Source organism: Palaemon carinicauda, chromosome 3 (genome assembly GCF_036898095.1).
Source record: "Palaemon carinicauda isolate YSFRI2023 chromosome 3, ASM3689809v2, whole genome shotgun sequence".
In the NCBI taxonomy this organism is placed as follows: domain Eukaryota; kingdom Metazoa; phylum Arthropoda; class Malacostraca; order Decapoda; family Palaemonidae; genus Palaemon; species Palaemon carinicauda.
In genome coordinates, this window is record NC_090727.1 from 81756167 (window position 1) to 81771888 (window position 15722).

The 15722-nt window shown below is 40.4% G+C and overlaps 1 protein-coding gene across 3 annotated transcripts in view; it reads left to right on the forward strand.

Annotated features, from left to right (window-relative positions):
- Positions 1-15722, forward strand: part of LOC137638353 (TATA-binding protein-associated factor 172-like) — a 271385-nt gene that overhangs the window by 35050 nt on the left and 220613 nt on the right. Inside the window, exon 1 of one of the 3 annotated variants that reach the window (XR_011044093.1) lies at positions 12535-12582. The exons of 1 other annotated variant lie outside the window; for it this stretch is intronic. The gene's annotated coding sequence lies outside the window, so the exon portion shown is untranslated. Of the gene's footprint in view, positions 1-12534; positions 12583-15722 lie in introns of those variants that run through there. One more of the 3 variants, XR_011044097.1, reaches the window with a different exon arrangement.

Genomic DNA, 15722 nt, shown 5'->3' on the forward strand with positions numbered 1-15722 from the left:
TACAATTTTATCGACAGAAACTAACATGGAATTATTATCTAAAAAACGAGCATGGTTTGCCGATGGCACATTTGACTCCGCTCCTTTAGGCAAGCAGCTTTATACTTTACATGCCATTGTTTCAAAAAGTAAAACCTTGCCACTGGTATATTGTATTGCTAGTAACAAAGAAGAAAAAACGTATGACGAAATTTTTGGATTTTTAAAAAGCAAAGGTGTTCAGGATCCTGATTCAATAACTGTTGATTTCGAAAGAGCAACAATAAATAGCATTAAAAAAAACTTTCCTAATACATTTTTATCAGGTTGTTTTTTTCATTTTGGCCAATGTTTATGGCGAAACATCCAGTCTTGTGGTCTACAGCAGTGGTATGTTGAACCCAATAACGCACTTTTTATCAAGCAGTTACAAGCACTTGCCTTCGTTCCACCCGCAGATGTACATGAATTATTTAACGAATTGGTAAATATCTTAGATGCTGAAACGGATGAATTGTTAAGTGATTTTTTGGTTTACTTTGAAATTACAGTACATGGTTGGGAATAATCCAGCGAGGTCGAAGGAGGAAACCACTGTTTGATGTTGATTTGTGGTCTGTTCACACTCGCGTTAATAATGATTTACCGAGAACAAACAATTCCCTTGAAGGCTGGCATCAGGCATTTAAAAAGAGAATCAACATAACGCATCCAACATTCGCCAAATTACTAAAGGTTATCAGAAATGAACAAGCATGTAATGAAATTCTAATTGAACAAGCTTTTGCAGGGATTGATATAACACGACTTAACAAGAAATACGATGCCATTAACGATAGGATAAAATCCATATTTTGTTCTTATGATAAGGATGAAGGATTAACTTTTTTACGGTCTTTAGCTCACAATTTTTAAATATTCTTTTTTTCTCTTATACATTATACTATATAGGTTTTTAACTTTTTTTAACCCAGCCGACACATTTTATCTTTTAAATAAACACATATTGTATGTAGTATATTGTAGAAATAAAATGATTATCAAGCATTTTACTTTTATTTCAGGCCTACGTCCTTTTGTCTTTTACAGGTGTTCTGAATAAAAAAAAAATAATCATTGATTTTCTTACTGGACTAAAGGAAAAAAAATATATATATTTGCTTATAATTACATTTAGTCGTAGCAGTATTCGGCATTTTGTCCGTTCGACTTAACGTCTGTTAGGCATTGTGTCCTTTCGGCATTATGTCTGTTCGGCATTCTGTCCGTTCGGCTTCCTGGCTTCTGCTTCTTGTCTTCAGCAAAAATGCATTCGGCATCCCGTACGCGCACGGTTCCTTCTTCAGCATGTTCTGGATGCATAACTGGGCTTGGCTTGTTCTGGGGGGCGACGGAAAAGCCCGAAAAGCTAGACTGTGAATCTCCATCCCTAAATACACAATAGTTTGGGATGGGACCACTTGAGACTTTTCCAAATTGACAAGGAGACCCAATTCCTTGGTCATATCTAGAGTCCAATTTAGATCCTTCAGACAGCGACGACTGGAAGAAGCTCTTAGAAGCCAGTCGTCCAAATAGAGGGAGGCTCGGATGTCCACTAAATGAAGGAATTTAGCTACATTCCTCATCAGCCTCGTAAACACAAGAGGAGCTGTGCTTAGGCCAAAGCACAGGGCTTGAAACTGGTAGACAACCTTTTCGTAAACAAATCTCAGAAAAGGTTGGGAGTCTGGGTGGATGGGGACGTGGAAGTATGCGTCCCTTAGGTCTAAAGAGACCATCCAGTCTTCCCTTCTGACCGCTGCTAGAACGGACTTTGTGGTCTCCATGGAGAACGTCTGCTTTGTGACAAAGACATTCAGCGCACTGACGTCTAGCACCGGCCTCCACCCTCCTGTCTTCTTTGCCACTAAGAAGAGACGGTTGTAGAAGCCCGGGGTTTGATGGTCCAGGACTTTGACTACCGCTCCCTTTTCTAGTAAGAGAGACACTTCCTGTTTCAATGCTCGTCTCTTGTCTTCCTCTCTGTACCTGGGAGAGAGATCGATGGGAGATGTTGCTAGAGGGGGTTTTCGTACAAACGGGATCTTGTACCCCTCTCTGAGCAACTTCACAGATTGTGCATCTGCGCCTCTCTTCTCCCAGGTCTGCCAGAAGTTCTTGAGTCTGGCTCCCACTGCTGTCTGAAGAAGCTGGCAGTCAGACTCTGCCTTTAAAGGACTTGGTTCCTTTCTTCTTTCCACGTCTCCCTTCGGCACGAGCACCTCCTCTGCTGGAGGCTCTGCCACGAAAGGGCGGAATAAATCGGGACGCTGGAGTGTCCATCCTTGGTATAGCTGACAAGGTAGGCAAAGGGGTGGCTTTGCGAGCAGAGGACGCAACCAGATCGTGAGTATCCTTCTGTATCAAAGAAGCAGCAATCTCCTTAATCAGGTCCTCTGGAAAGAGGCACTTGGAAAGAGGAGCAAACAGAAGTTCGGATCTTTGGCAAGGTGTAACTCCAGCTGACAGGAAAGAGCAAAGGTTCTCACGCTTCTTGAGGACTCCGGACACGAAAGATGCAGCAAGCTCATTAGATCCGTCACGTACGGCCTTGTCCATGCAGGACATGATGAGCAAGGAAGTCTCCTTCTCTGTTGGAGAGATCTTTCTGCTTAGAGCTCCCAGACACCAGTCTAAAAAGTTGAAGACCTCGAAGGGTCTAAATATCCCTTTCAAAAGGTGGTCCAGGTCCGAAGATGACCAACATATCTTTGAGCGTCTCATGGCTAGCCGGCGGGGAGAGTCTACAAGACTTGAGAAATCGCCCTGGGCAGAGGCAGGAACTCCCAAGCCGAGAACTTCTCTCGTGGCATACCAGACGCTCGATCTAGAAGAGAGTCTAGCAGGGGGAAACGTAAAGGCTGTCTTCCCTAGACTCTTTTTGGACTGCATCCATTCTCCTATCACTCGTAAAGCTCTCTTGGACGAGCGTGCGAGTACGAGTCTAGTAAAGGCAGGCGTGGATGACGGCATACCTAAAACAAACTCTGACGGAGGAGAGCGCGGAGCCACAGACACAAACTAGTCCGGAAACATCTCTTTGAACAGTGCTAAAACCTTCCTAAAGTCCAAAGAGGGTTGCGTAGACTTAGGCTCGTCAAGATCTGAATGTGGTTCATCAACGTGTGCAGCACCATCATCATCAGAAAGTCCCTCATCCGAGTATTGAGGAGGAAGTGGCAATGGAGTAGGTAACGGCTGTTTAGCTGAGTCCGGTCGCACGGGTGCATGCGTGACTGAGCCGGACGCAACGTCATGGAACTGTTGCCCAGTCTGTGAGCTGGCAACAACCATAGCAGCGCGGGGACGCACAGCGTCTACTCCAGACTGTCTAGCCTGATGTGGGTGAGCAGTGGCAACCACACTGGGTTGCGGAGGTTGACGCACCGCGTCAAAACAAAACAACTCTGAAGGTTGTTGTACCTCCCGAACGTCAACGGAAGGCTCCATGCGTCGCTGAACGTCAACATGCGGCTGGCAGGGCACACTGGAACGCATGGGTGGCGGAACTCTCTCAACTGGAGTGCGCAAGAAGGTCGCCTCAGCGTCCACAGGACGCACAACCGAGCGTGTGGGTGGTTGTAGGCAAGAAGCTCTACTAGCTGGTGCAGCAGCAACCTTCTCCGCACGCAAGTCCTGCATCAGAGACGTTAATTGGGACTGCATGCTCTGCAGCAAAGACCACTTGGGGTCTGCAGGAGCAGGTGCGGCGACAGACGGTGTAACTGTCTGAGGCGGTACCGCTTTGCCTCTCTTAGGAGGTGAGCAGTCATCGGAAGACTGCAGCGAGTCCGAACTGACCCAGTGGCTACAGCTGGGCCGTTGGACTTGCACGGAAGGGACCGACTTGCGCCTTAATGGTCGTGAGACCTTGGTCCATTGTTTCTTGCGAGAAACACCTTCCGAAGACGAGGAATAAATGGGCTCTCTCGTCTTTGTGCGGCAGGGGCGATCTTGGGAAGATGCGCCCGATACCACGGAGGGAACGTCTGTTCGCTGATTAAAGCCTCTCGAACCCATTGGTCATACGACATTGCTTCTCCCCTGGACTTGGGAGCTTGCAAGAGGTCCCGGACTAGGAGGACGACAGGCACGAACAGACGAACCCTCAAGCGCAACACTATCCACAACACTATCACTCACTTTAACACTTCCCACTGCACTTTTAACACTTCAGCTCCTTGACATCCGCCATGAGCTGGTTACAGTCACTAGCCAAGGACTCAACTCTCTCACCCAGAGCTTGGATGGCACGCATCATATCAGCCATCGAAGGTTCCTGAGTGCCAGAAGGGGGATTAGGAGCAACCACTACAGGGGAAGGAATAGGTTGTGGGGCATGAGGAGAGGAAATGTCAACAGAACGAGAGGAACTTCTCCTAACTCTATCTCTCTCTAGCCTACGTGTATATTTTTGGAATTCGATAAAATCGAATTCCGAAAGCCCAACGCACTCCTCACATCGATCTTCCAATTGACAGGTTTTATCCCGACAATTGGAATAAACAGTTGAGGGTCGATAGAGGCCTTCGAAAGACGCCTTGAACAGTCCCTAGCATTACACTTCCTAAATTTTGGGACTTGTGAAGGGTCAGCCATTTTGAATTGGTCAAAGGGGAATTCAAAAACTATCCAAAGTCATCAACAAATAATACGTAATCAAAAAAAGAATGCAAGGATTTTTGAAGAGAAAGCCTGCACAGCGAAAGCTCAAAACTAGAGTAGTGTACTTCACCAAATAGTTGTGAAAACAAATCCAGTTAGCAACAGCGAATTAGTAGGTCTTGCCGGTAGCACGACAGAGAGAAAATTGAGTTCTTTGTTTACAATGAGTACTGGGTATCTGGACGACAGATGGCGCTGTTGAAGTACACCCCCTACCTGTGTAGCGATCGCTGGCGAATTTTTTCCGTAGAGTTTTCTGTCGAGCAACAGAGTTGCAGCTATTATAATCACCGGCTAAGTTAAATATTGAAAAATATATATTATATCCTTTAATACGTAAAAAAAAAAGAAAAAAACATTTATAATAACCAGATATCTATTTCATATGAAACCTACTTACACTGCCGTATTCTAAATTAGACATAATAATACATACAGGTGGCCGCTATCGTACATACACCCCTAGGCCAAAATGTAACGAAAATCGACTTAAAAACAGCTTCTTGGAATCAATTAAGCTCAAGGGGTGTATGTACAATAGCAGCCACCTGTATTATGCCTAACTTAGAATACGGCAGTATGGGGGGGGTGGCGGCATGGGGCGTTAACCCCCCCCCCCCCCCCCGACCCCTTAGGTAAGTAGGTAAGGACACGGCTTGTAGGTTAGGTTAGTAGGGAAAGTTTAGGTAAGCTGATGTCCCTTTTTAATGAACGTGTGAGGAAGTGGCCGCTGATGTACAAAGGCACCAAGTTCAAGCTTTGGACTATCTGTATGTTGCAATCTCGCTTTCTAACCCGGTCTAATCCACAATATCTTTGCTTGTATAGGTATCGCGCTTCTGTATCCAACTTACCTAACCTAATATAGGACGCACGTACTTTCTGAAAGTGATTCGCGGAGTCTCCGTAAAGCGTAAAAAGTATTTTCACAATTGGAAAACTTACAGGACCAGAATTTCATGTTACTTCCAATAAAAGCTAGTTATATATACTAAGGTACAGCATAATTCCTAGGTCATAGTTAATATTAATTTGCAATAGCAAATATCTACATCGAACTAGCTTAGGGTAGCCTAGGCTAGTCTTGGCCTTCACCTAATTAAAGCTATTAAATCAAATTATACTGTATATCTTGAGGTAATTGCTTCGTAAAACATGTATAATATATATTTATTACTTATAGATACCTATATTTAATTAAAAAAAAAATCTGTTTTATTTAAAATCACGTATTTTACGACGGGCCTCCAATACCCTGCGAGAAATCGTGTTTCAATATCGGTTAATATCTCAATATATAATTAACATTTCAAGCTTTTAATTAATATAATGACACCTATAACATTAAATAAAGCTTTAGCTTCATTTATATTACCTTGATATACTTACAAAACGAAGTTAAATGAAGATATATATGATAGAATTCCTTGACGGGAAGACATGTTGCCACTAAAGCCACTGGATTATCGTACATGAACCTTAAAATTCTCGTTTTTTCAAAATAAAATTATCATACACACTTTCATCATAATCATTGAGGAGTTAAATAATTAACTTATTTAATAATATTTCAGTATAAATCTTTAATTAAACACATACACACACATATGTATATACCTAATGTATGTGTCGTACATCATACCGGACCTAAAATAAACGTACATGTATGATATTTATCGTACACATGGCACCCCTGCGGTCTTGTTTACAAGACTTCCTCTTCTTCTTCTTGGGGCGAAAATTGAGAATCCGGGTCTATGGGATTTTCAAAATTATCCTCAAATTTACCTAAAAAAAGCAATAATTGTACACAGTAACTCTGTGTGTAAACGTATTTAGCCAAATTATAAGATTATCCATAAAATTTTCTATGATTTGTGTTAAAAATCTATCAGATTATTTGCTAAAACTGGTTCAAAATTTATCATAAAAAGCAATACTCGTACACAATAATACTATGTGGAGACGTATTTATCCCTAATATATGATTATCCATACAATTTTATACGAATTTTATTAAAAATCTATCAGATTATTGTCTAAAATTGCTACTAATAGTACAGTCCATCAATCATATGAATATTTAAAAGATTTCTTGTTTGATAGAAAATGCGTGGTAAAAAAAAATGGAAACTCTCATTCATTATATGAATAATTAAACAGAGGGGTACCCCAGGGGAGTTTACTAGGCCCAGTTTTATTGTGTATCTATATTATCAGTCTATCAGAAGTACTACAGGAGCGTGAACTGAAGTTTAAACTATTTGCAGACGATATACAATTTTAATGAAAAGGTGGACAAGCTGATAAAGATCATGGAGGCAATTAAGTTAACACGTCAAACACTGATGGACCCAAAAGTATAGAAAATTATATATACTGATAAAGTCAAGGGAAAAATCTACTAATAACTAGATAAACTAGAATAACTATAAGGGAATATGATGTTGAACATGCACTGAAGTTTAAACCAGTTCTCAATACGAGGTCAACTTCAAATGGAAATGCTGGTGAAAAGGTCAGCTAGGAAGAAGTAGAGTTCAAACTATGGTGGCCAACACAGAGATGATAAAAATGGGAAAATCAAAACCTAAAATAATAATTATGCAATGTATACGATGATGAAGATGAAGTGGTAAATGTTTTTATTTTAAATTGATTGTCACCTGGGCTAGATTTTAATTATAGAAGAGGAGATAAGTCTGGTATAACGTGTGATATGTGCCACATATTCACCTATCCCTCACAAAGGTAAGGACATTTTAGAAAAAAAAAAATGATTGCGAGTTCAAGACTAATGACAAATAGAATATATAAACTGCACTAAGTTGAACAAACCTGGTGATTATATAATGAATTTAAGAAATTGCAAAGCTTATGCTTTGGAATTGAAGAAATTGGCATAAAATACGGACCTTGGACACGTAAAAGATAATAACGAAGTAATGTAAAACTAAGAATTTCCGGCTAAAATTACTGTCTTTCTAACAGTGTAGATGGTGAGATAATCCTTCTTCTTCTTCTTCTTCTTCTTATTCTTCTTTGTCTACATCTTTTCCCACTTCTATGTGGAGTCGATGTTTCTGACCAGCTTTCTCCATCTACCTCTGTCCCACACTTCATCACCGGTTAATCCCTTTGATCGCTTGTCCAATTGGCTGGTGGAATTAGAAATAATTTTCAGGAGTTGTTTTCATCTATAATTTATTCCATTAGTGTCTACAACTAATAAAATAGGATAATAATCATATAAGTTTATAAATTAATCAATAGAAAAAAATAAATACATTCATGAACAATTAAGGTGGATAAGAACAAAAAATATTATATATATATATATATATATATATATATATATATATATATAAATATATATATATATATATATATATATATATATATATATATATATATATATATATATATATATATATATATAGGTATGTATGTATGTATGTATGTTCCCCTTCTTTTCCTGTATCCCAATCTTTTGCTTAAGCTGTGTCGTGGGAATAGACCTACCTATTTTGAGGTGCCATCCTTCTAGCATTAGAGGCTCTTTGACCTCTATTTTGAGGTACCATCTTCTGGCATTAGAAGTTCTTTGACCTCTATTTCAGGGTGCCCTCCTTCTAGCATTAGAGGCTCTTTGACCTCCATTTTGGGGTGCCCTCCTTCTAGCAATAGAGGCTCTTTGACCTCCATTTTGAGGTGCCCTCCTTCTAGCATTAGAGGCTCTTTGACCCCCATTTTCAGGTGCCCTTCTCCTGTCAATAGAGGCTCTTTGACCTCCATTTTGAGGTGCCCTCCTCCTAGCATTAGAGGCTCTTTGACCTCCATTTTCAGGTGCCCTCCTCCTAGCAATAGAGGCTCTTTGACCTCCATTTTGAGGTGCCCTCCTCCTAGCATTAGAGGCTCTTTGACCTCCATTTTCAGGTGCCCTCCTCCTAGCAATAGAGGCTCTTTGACCTCCATTTTGAGGTGCCATCCTCCTAGCATTAGAGGCTCTTTGACCTCCATTTTGAGGTGCCCTCCTCCTAGCATTAGAGGCTCTTTGACCTCCATTTTGAGGTGCCCTCCTCCTAGCAATAGAGGCTCTTTGACCTCCATTTTGAGGTGCCCTCCTCCTAGCATTAGAGGCTCTTTGACCTCCATTTTGAGGTGCCCTCCTCCTAGCATTAGAGGCTCTTTGACCTCCATTTTGAGGTCCCCTCCTCCTAGCATTAGAGGCTCTTTGACCTCCATTTTGAGGTGCCCTCCTCCTAGCATTAGAGGCTCTTTGACCTTCATTTTGAGGTGCCCTCCTCCTAGCAATAGAGGCTCTTTGACCTCCATTTTGAGGTGCCCTCCTCCTAGCATTAGAGGCTCTTTGACCTCCATTTTGAGGTGCCATCCTCCTAGCATTAGCGGCTCTTTGACCTCCATTTTGAGGTGCCCTCCTCCTAGCATTAGAGGCTCTTTGACCTCCATTTTCAGGTGCCCTCCTCCTAGCAATAGAGGCTCTTTGACCTCCATTTTGAGGTGCCCTCCTCCTAGCATTAGAGGCTCTTTGACCTCCATTTTCAGGTGCCCTCCTCCTAGCAATAGAGGCTCTTTGACCTCCATTTTGAGGTGCCATCCTCCTAGCATTAGAGGCTCTTTGACCTCCATTTTGAGGTGCCCTCCTCCTAGCATTAGAGGCTCTTTGACCTCCATTTTGAGGTGCCCTCCTCCTAGCAATAGAGGCTCTTTGACCTCCATTTTGAGGTGCCCTCCTCCTAGCATTAGAGGCTCTTTGACCTCCATTTTGAGGTGCCCTCCTCCTAGCATTAGAGGCTCTTTGACCTCCATTTTGAGGTCCCCTCCTCCTAGCATTAGAGGCTCTTTGACCTCCATTTTGAGGTGCCCTCCTCCTAGCATTAGAGGCTCTTTGACCTTCATTTTGAGGTGCCCTCCTCCTAGCAATAGAGGCTCTTTGACCTCCATTTTGAGGTGCCCTCCTCCTAGCATTAGAGGCTCTTTGACCTCCATTTTGAGGTGCCATCCTCCTAGCATTAGCGGCTCTTTGTCCTCCATTTTGAGGTGCCATCTTCTAGCATTAGAGGTTCTTTGACCTCCATTTTGAGGTGCCATCCTTCTAGCATTAGAGATTCTTTGACCTCTATTTTGAGGTTCCATCCTTCTAGCACTAGAGGTTCTTTGACCTCCATGATGTCCTCAGAGCCAAATCTCTCCTCTTCCTCTGAGAGCTCTTCATTACTGCTCCAGTCCTTTGAAAGATTTCTATTTCTTCTTTCTGCCATTGAGAGCTCTCTTTTCTTCCTCTCTCTCTCTTTGAGAGCTTTTTATTATTTTTCTCTTTCTTTGATACCTCTCTGTTATTCATCTCTTCCTTAGTGACTTCACCATTACTGGTCTCTTCCTTAGACACTTCACCATTACTGGTCTCTTCCTTTGAGAGCTTTCTTTTTCTCCTCTTTTTATTTGAGAGCTTTTTATCACTTCTCTGTGTCTTTGAATCGTCTTCAGACTGATGTTCTTCAAGAGTAGGAACTTTTTCTTCTTCCTCCTTCTCCTCCTTCTCTTCTTCTACATCCTCCTCTTTGAGGAAGACCCGGCTCTTTTTCTCATTCTTCCACTGGAAGATCGATTTCATCTTCCAGTTCATCCTGGACTTCTTCTCCAGCAGGAAGATCGATTTCATCCTCCAGTTCATCCTGGAAAGTTTCTTCAGCTGGAAGAAATTCACCATCTTCCAGCTCTTGTTGGAACACTCCTTTTGCTGGAAGAAATTCACCATCTTCCAGCTCTTCTTGGAACATTCCTTCAGCTGGAAGAAATTCACCATCTTCCAGCTCTTCTTGGAACACTCCTTCAGCTGGAAGATCGATTTCCTCTTCCAGTTCATCCTGGAGCACTCTAGCAGGAAGATCATTTTCATCCTCCAGTTCATCCTGGAAAGTTTCTTCAGCTGGAAGAAATTCACCATCTTCCAGCTCTTCTTGGAACACTCCTTCAGCTGGAAGAAATTCACCATCTTCCTGTGTAGTTTCTCCTTCGATTTCCTTGAGAAGATTCTGCAGACGCCGCCACATCCTGTTTTAGGTCCTGTAATCCTGCAGGTTCCGGTCCAGCTCTTCCTCCAGAGCTGATCTCCATTGCCATCCTCCGTTAAGTAGGATTCTTACCGCTTTCTTCATTGCCTCTATTTCGAAATTTATGCTGAATGCTTTGAAAACTTGGGAAACCATATTTATGATTACCGAAACCTTTCCAGAATACAGCATTGTTTAAAAAAAAAAAGCAAGTTGAGGACTGAGAGAGAGAGAGAGAGAGAGAGAGAGAGAGAGAGAGAGAGAGAGAGAGAGAGAGAGAGAGAAGCCATTAGAATACAACAAATTCTTCTTTGGCTTCAACTGGAGTCCAAATGTCTTCAGGTATGAAGGAGAGAGAGAGAGAGAGAGAGAGAGAGAGAGAGAGAGAGAGAGAGAGAGAGAGAGAGGAGAGAGAGAGAGAGAGAGAGAGACTAGCTGCTGACTGTCTTATCCAAAGGTAAATAATTCCTCAAAACAAACTGAATACTGACATAACATGACTTGTCATTACTTAAATTGATCAGTTGTAGCAGAAGCGATAATAAATAATGAGGGAATGAGGACACAAGACGAAGTTAAATAACCATCACAGACAGACACACACACACATACACTATTATTCTTGGACATTTCCAGACATGGAGGTTTTCAATACGACGCAAATTACAAGACTATGAAGATCATTTTAATATCTTTTTAAATTAAATTATCTGACTTTTTCAATCAACTTTTTATTCACAAAAACTGAGGTTTATTTACGAGATAGATATGTACATAAAGGCAATCAGTTCTCACTCCTCTCCTCTCCCTTCGTTTAATATTTATCATTTCTTCTTATTCCCCTTCTTCCATTCCCTGTCTTTTCCTATATCCCAATTCTTTCGCAACAGGAGTAATTTAATTAACGCCCAAACTAGCTGGTTGACAGGTGGCCTTCCCCCCCCCCCCCCCTCAGACCGTAGGAAAAAGCGAGCCAATGTTTTTACGACTGAGCTCCAGCGAAAGAATCGGGGGTACAGGAAAAGATAGTGATTGAAAGAAGGGGGAAATTATATATATATATATATATATATATATATATATATATATATATATATATATATATATATATATATATATATGTAATCTAAAAAGTTTACATTTTGGAAATTCATTTAAATAAAAAGACTATTATGACTCTCTTCTATAATTCCAGGTTTACACTTCAATATGACATAGGCAGACATATCTGTAACACGTTTTCAAATAAAGATTGCAAACAAAAATTTTAATCTCACGTATCAAATGCATTATTATTATTATTATTATTATTATCATCCAAGCTACAACCCTAGTTGGAAAAGCAGGATGCTACAAGCTTTGTCTCTTACCTTATCATCCAAGAAATGTACAGCGTATAATACGCTTATGCGTTTTTACATAATTATATTTGCGTAAACTTATTTTGGGAAACGGATGAGTTTTTTTCGAATTTCTATTACATAATATATTTCGTTCTTATCCACGTTAATTATTCATGAATATATAAATTTTTTCTAGCAATCAATTTACAAACTTACATTTTTATTATCCAATTTTATTAGTTGTAGACACTAATGGAATAAATTATAGATGAAAACAAGTCCATGGTTTTAATCCCACCAGCCAATAGAACAAGGGCTTTCAAAGTCTCTTGCCAGATTACGAAGCTTTAAGCCAATAAGAGACGGTAATAGAAATGACAGACAACGTTGAGGTCTCTGATTGGCCAAAGGACCTCTACCTACTTAGAAATCTCATTGTGGGTGACAGGTTGAGACGGTGAAGACGGACTGTTGTCAAGGTGAGTTAGTGGCGAAAAATACGACGTATTTACTGTTTTTCTTTATATTAGGGCGATGTTTTTTATTATATAAACTGTAGAGATTCGATTATAGTCAAAATGATTATCTGGTAATATAGGAATAACCAGTTTCATAATAATTTTCGACAAATACTTTGAGCCAGTGACTTCTAGAAAGGTTTTTTGGTCAGCCATTACACCATGAAAAAAATTCCTTTTCGATTTTTGTGAATATTCCAAGCTACCGAAGACAATGTAGGATCGTGAAACGAAGACAATGGTCTTCATATTACTTTAATTTAGGATCGTGAAACAAAGTGCACTGTAATACCACTAATATAGTAATTGGTAATTAAGAGAAAAGGCTCTCAACATGGTACTTTTTATTTAGATAAGCACCAAGGAATTTTATTACATATTGGGACAGAATTTTTAAATGTATTATTTACGTTTCTGTATTGAAGGTGACGTTCGAAATAGTACAACCATATGACATAACTATTTATTAACATATTTACATTAGCCTAATTTTTTCATTCGACTAGGCCTCGTAAATCATATAAAACAGGACTGTATATTTATACATACACAGAATACTAACACGGTAAATATACGCTATAGAATATATTCACTATTTTCTACGCAAGTTGTATGAAAGGTTTGAAAACTCTACAGCCGTCTCCGTTAACAATTGCTTTGGTCTTTAAAGTGTTAGTCACGCCACTTATATATTTAGCTATTTCGTTACCCTTAATATTATTGTATTTAAATTATATTTAGATTAAATTTAGATTGTTTATTATAGAAAATACTGTAATGATAATATATTTGTATTGAGAAATATTATACAAAGCTTTTCACGTAAGATATAGGTTAAAAAAATCGAAAATATTGTGATTTTATTTGCTAATTTGTAGTATATATGTGTTCTGTCATTTTCCTGACGGTAATTTACGCTTTTACAATATACATTGGCGTATAATGAACTGTTCTTGATTTGCGTATAAGACCCTTTAGTTGCTGTCACTCGGACAAGTTAGCAAAAACTGTTTTGTCCAGTTTTGTTGGACACAATATGAGCGGACAAGAGTTGTCTGGTTGTGAACTGTGGAAAGGTTTTGTAATGGACTCTCTCTCTCTCTCTCTCTCTCCTCTCACTCTCTCTCTCATCTCTCTCTCTCTCTCTCTCTCTCTCTCCCTCTCTCCTCTTCAAGTCTACAAACTTAAAACTACTTTTATTCTCCGGAAATATCATAAACCATCGTTGAGCGAATTAATTTTGATTAAATAATTTCAATAGTTAAATTTTGCATATTCAGCCGACAGACAACAATTTTTTTGGTAATATATGGAAGTTAAATTAGTTAAATTGTTTTTTTTTCCCCGGAGTTAAAGTACCCTGTCCCCGTTATAAACTATGGTAGAGTGACTTTTTTAGTTAGTGTCACTCGGATAATTTGAACAAAAGGGTTTCATCATCCAATTTTCTGGATAATTCATTTTGTGATGTGGCGTTGGCGGAGGTCTGCGCTCTACCGAGTGCTCGTTCTAGTTATTGATTTTATTTCCTTCGATTATGTGGATTTAACAAATACGCAATATGCTGTGTGATCAGTTAAGCTTACTCATGTGAGTGTCTTTTAATGCAAAGTGAGCTGAAATATCAGATTTTAAAACACACACACACCTCTCTCTCTCTCTCTCTCTCTCTCTCTCTCTCATGTCCACTCACTTCTACTCTCACTCCCGTCCTCCTCCTCACTCCCCTCCCATCCCATCCCACCACTCCCAATCCCTCCCACTCACTCCCCAATCCCTCCCACTCACTCCCAATCCCTCCCCACTCACTCCCACTCGAACTCCCCACTCACTCTCACTCGAACTCCCAATACCACTCCTACTCCCACTCGCTCCTACTCCCACTCGCCTCCTACTCCCACTCGCTCTCACTCGCTCCCATTCACTCGCTCCCATTCACCTCACTCACCCACTCACTCACTCACTCTCTCCCACTCTCTCCCACTCCCACTCACCCCCACTCTCTCCCACTCCCACTCACCCCCACTCTCTCCCACTCTCTCCCACTGCACTGCACTCCCCGCTCACTACTATTCCCTCTCACTCTCTCTCTCTCTCTCTCTCTCTCTCTCTCTCTCTCTCTCTCTCTCTCTCTCTCTCTCTCTCTCTCTTCTTCGTAAAGGATACGTTTACCGAAATCTTTGAAAAAATGTACTTCTATTCAGTCCAGAATTTTATTAGTAAATATGATTGTTTTTTTTTAATACCATCGTTAATTAAATTCATTTGAATAAAACAATTTTAATAGTTAAATCGTTCATAATGCAGTCGTTAGTCAATGTTAATCACCCCATTATATATGGCATAAGGCTTACCTGAAGGGCTATTGGTACCTTGTCAGTTTTTCCATCTGTCAAGCAATAGTTCACTCGCAGTTTCACTCAAGGTGGGTAGACGGAGAACCTGTCTTCAGCTTTACGTAAATATAAAGATCATTATTAACTTCCTTTCGCTGTATTTTATTTTAAATATCAATAATGATGATAAATGATAATTATTAGAAGTGATCATTAAGAAAATATTATTGGTTACTTTTCTATAAAGAAAAAACATTGCCAAGTTTCCCCCCCCCCCCCCGTAAAATTTAGGATGTTAAAGAAATCGTTAATTTTTTCATTAAGAAAATGTCTTGGTTAATATATGGAAGTTAAATTGTTTTTTCCTCGAGTTAAATTACATGAAATTCTGTTTATAACTATGGTATAGTGACTTTTTTTTAAGTTAGTGTCACTCCGTAAGTGTGTCTTTTATGCAAAGTGAGTAGGAATTCCAGATTTGAATCTCTCTCTCTCTCTCTCTCTCTCTCTCTCTCTCTCTCTCTCTCTCTCCTACTCACACTCACTCACTCCTACTCACACTCTCACTCTCACCCACTCACTCCCACTCCCACTCTCTCCAACTCTCACTACCACTCCCACTCCCACTCACTGACTCATACTCCCACTCACTCAATCCCACTCTCACTTTCACTCCCACTCAGTCCCACTCCCACTCACTTTCACTCCCACTCAGTCCCACTCCCACTCACTTTCACTCTCACTCCCACTCACTTTCAATCCGCC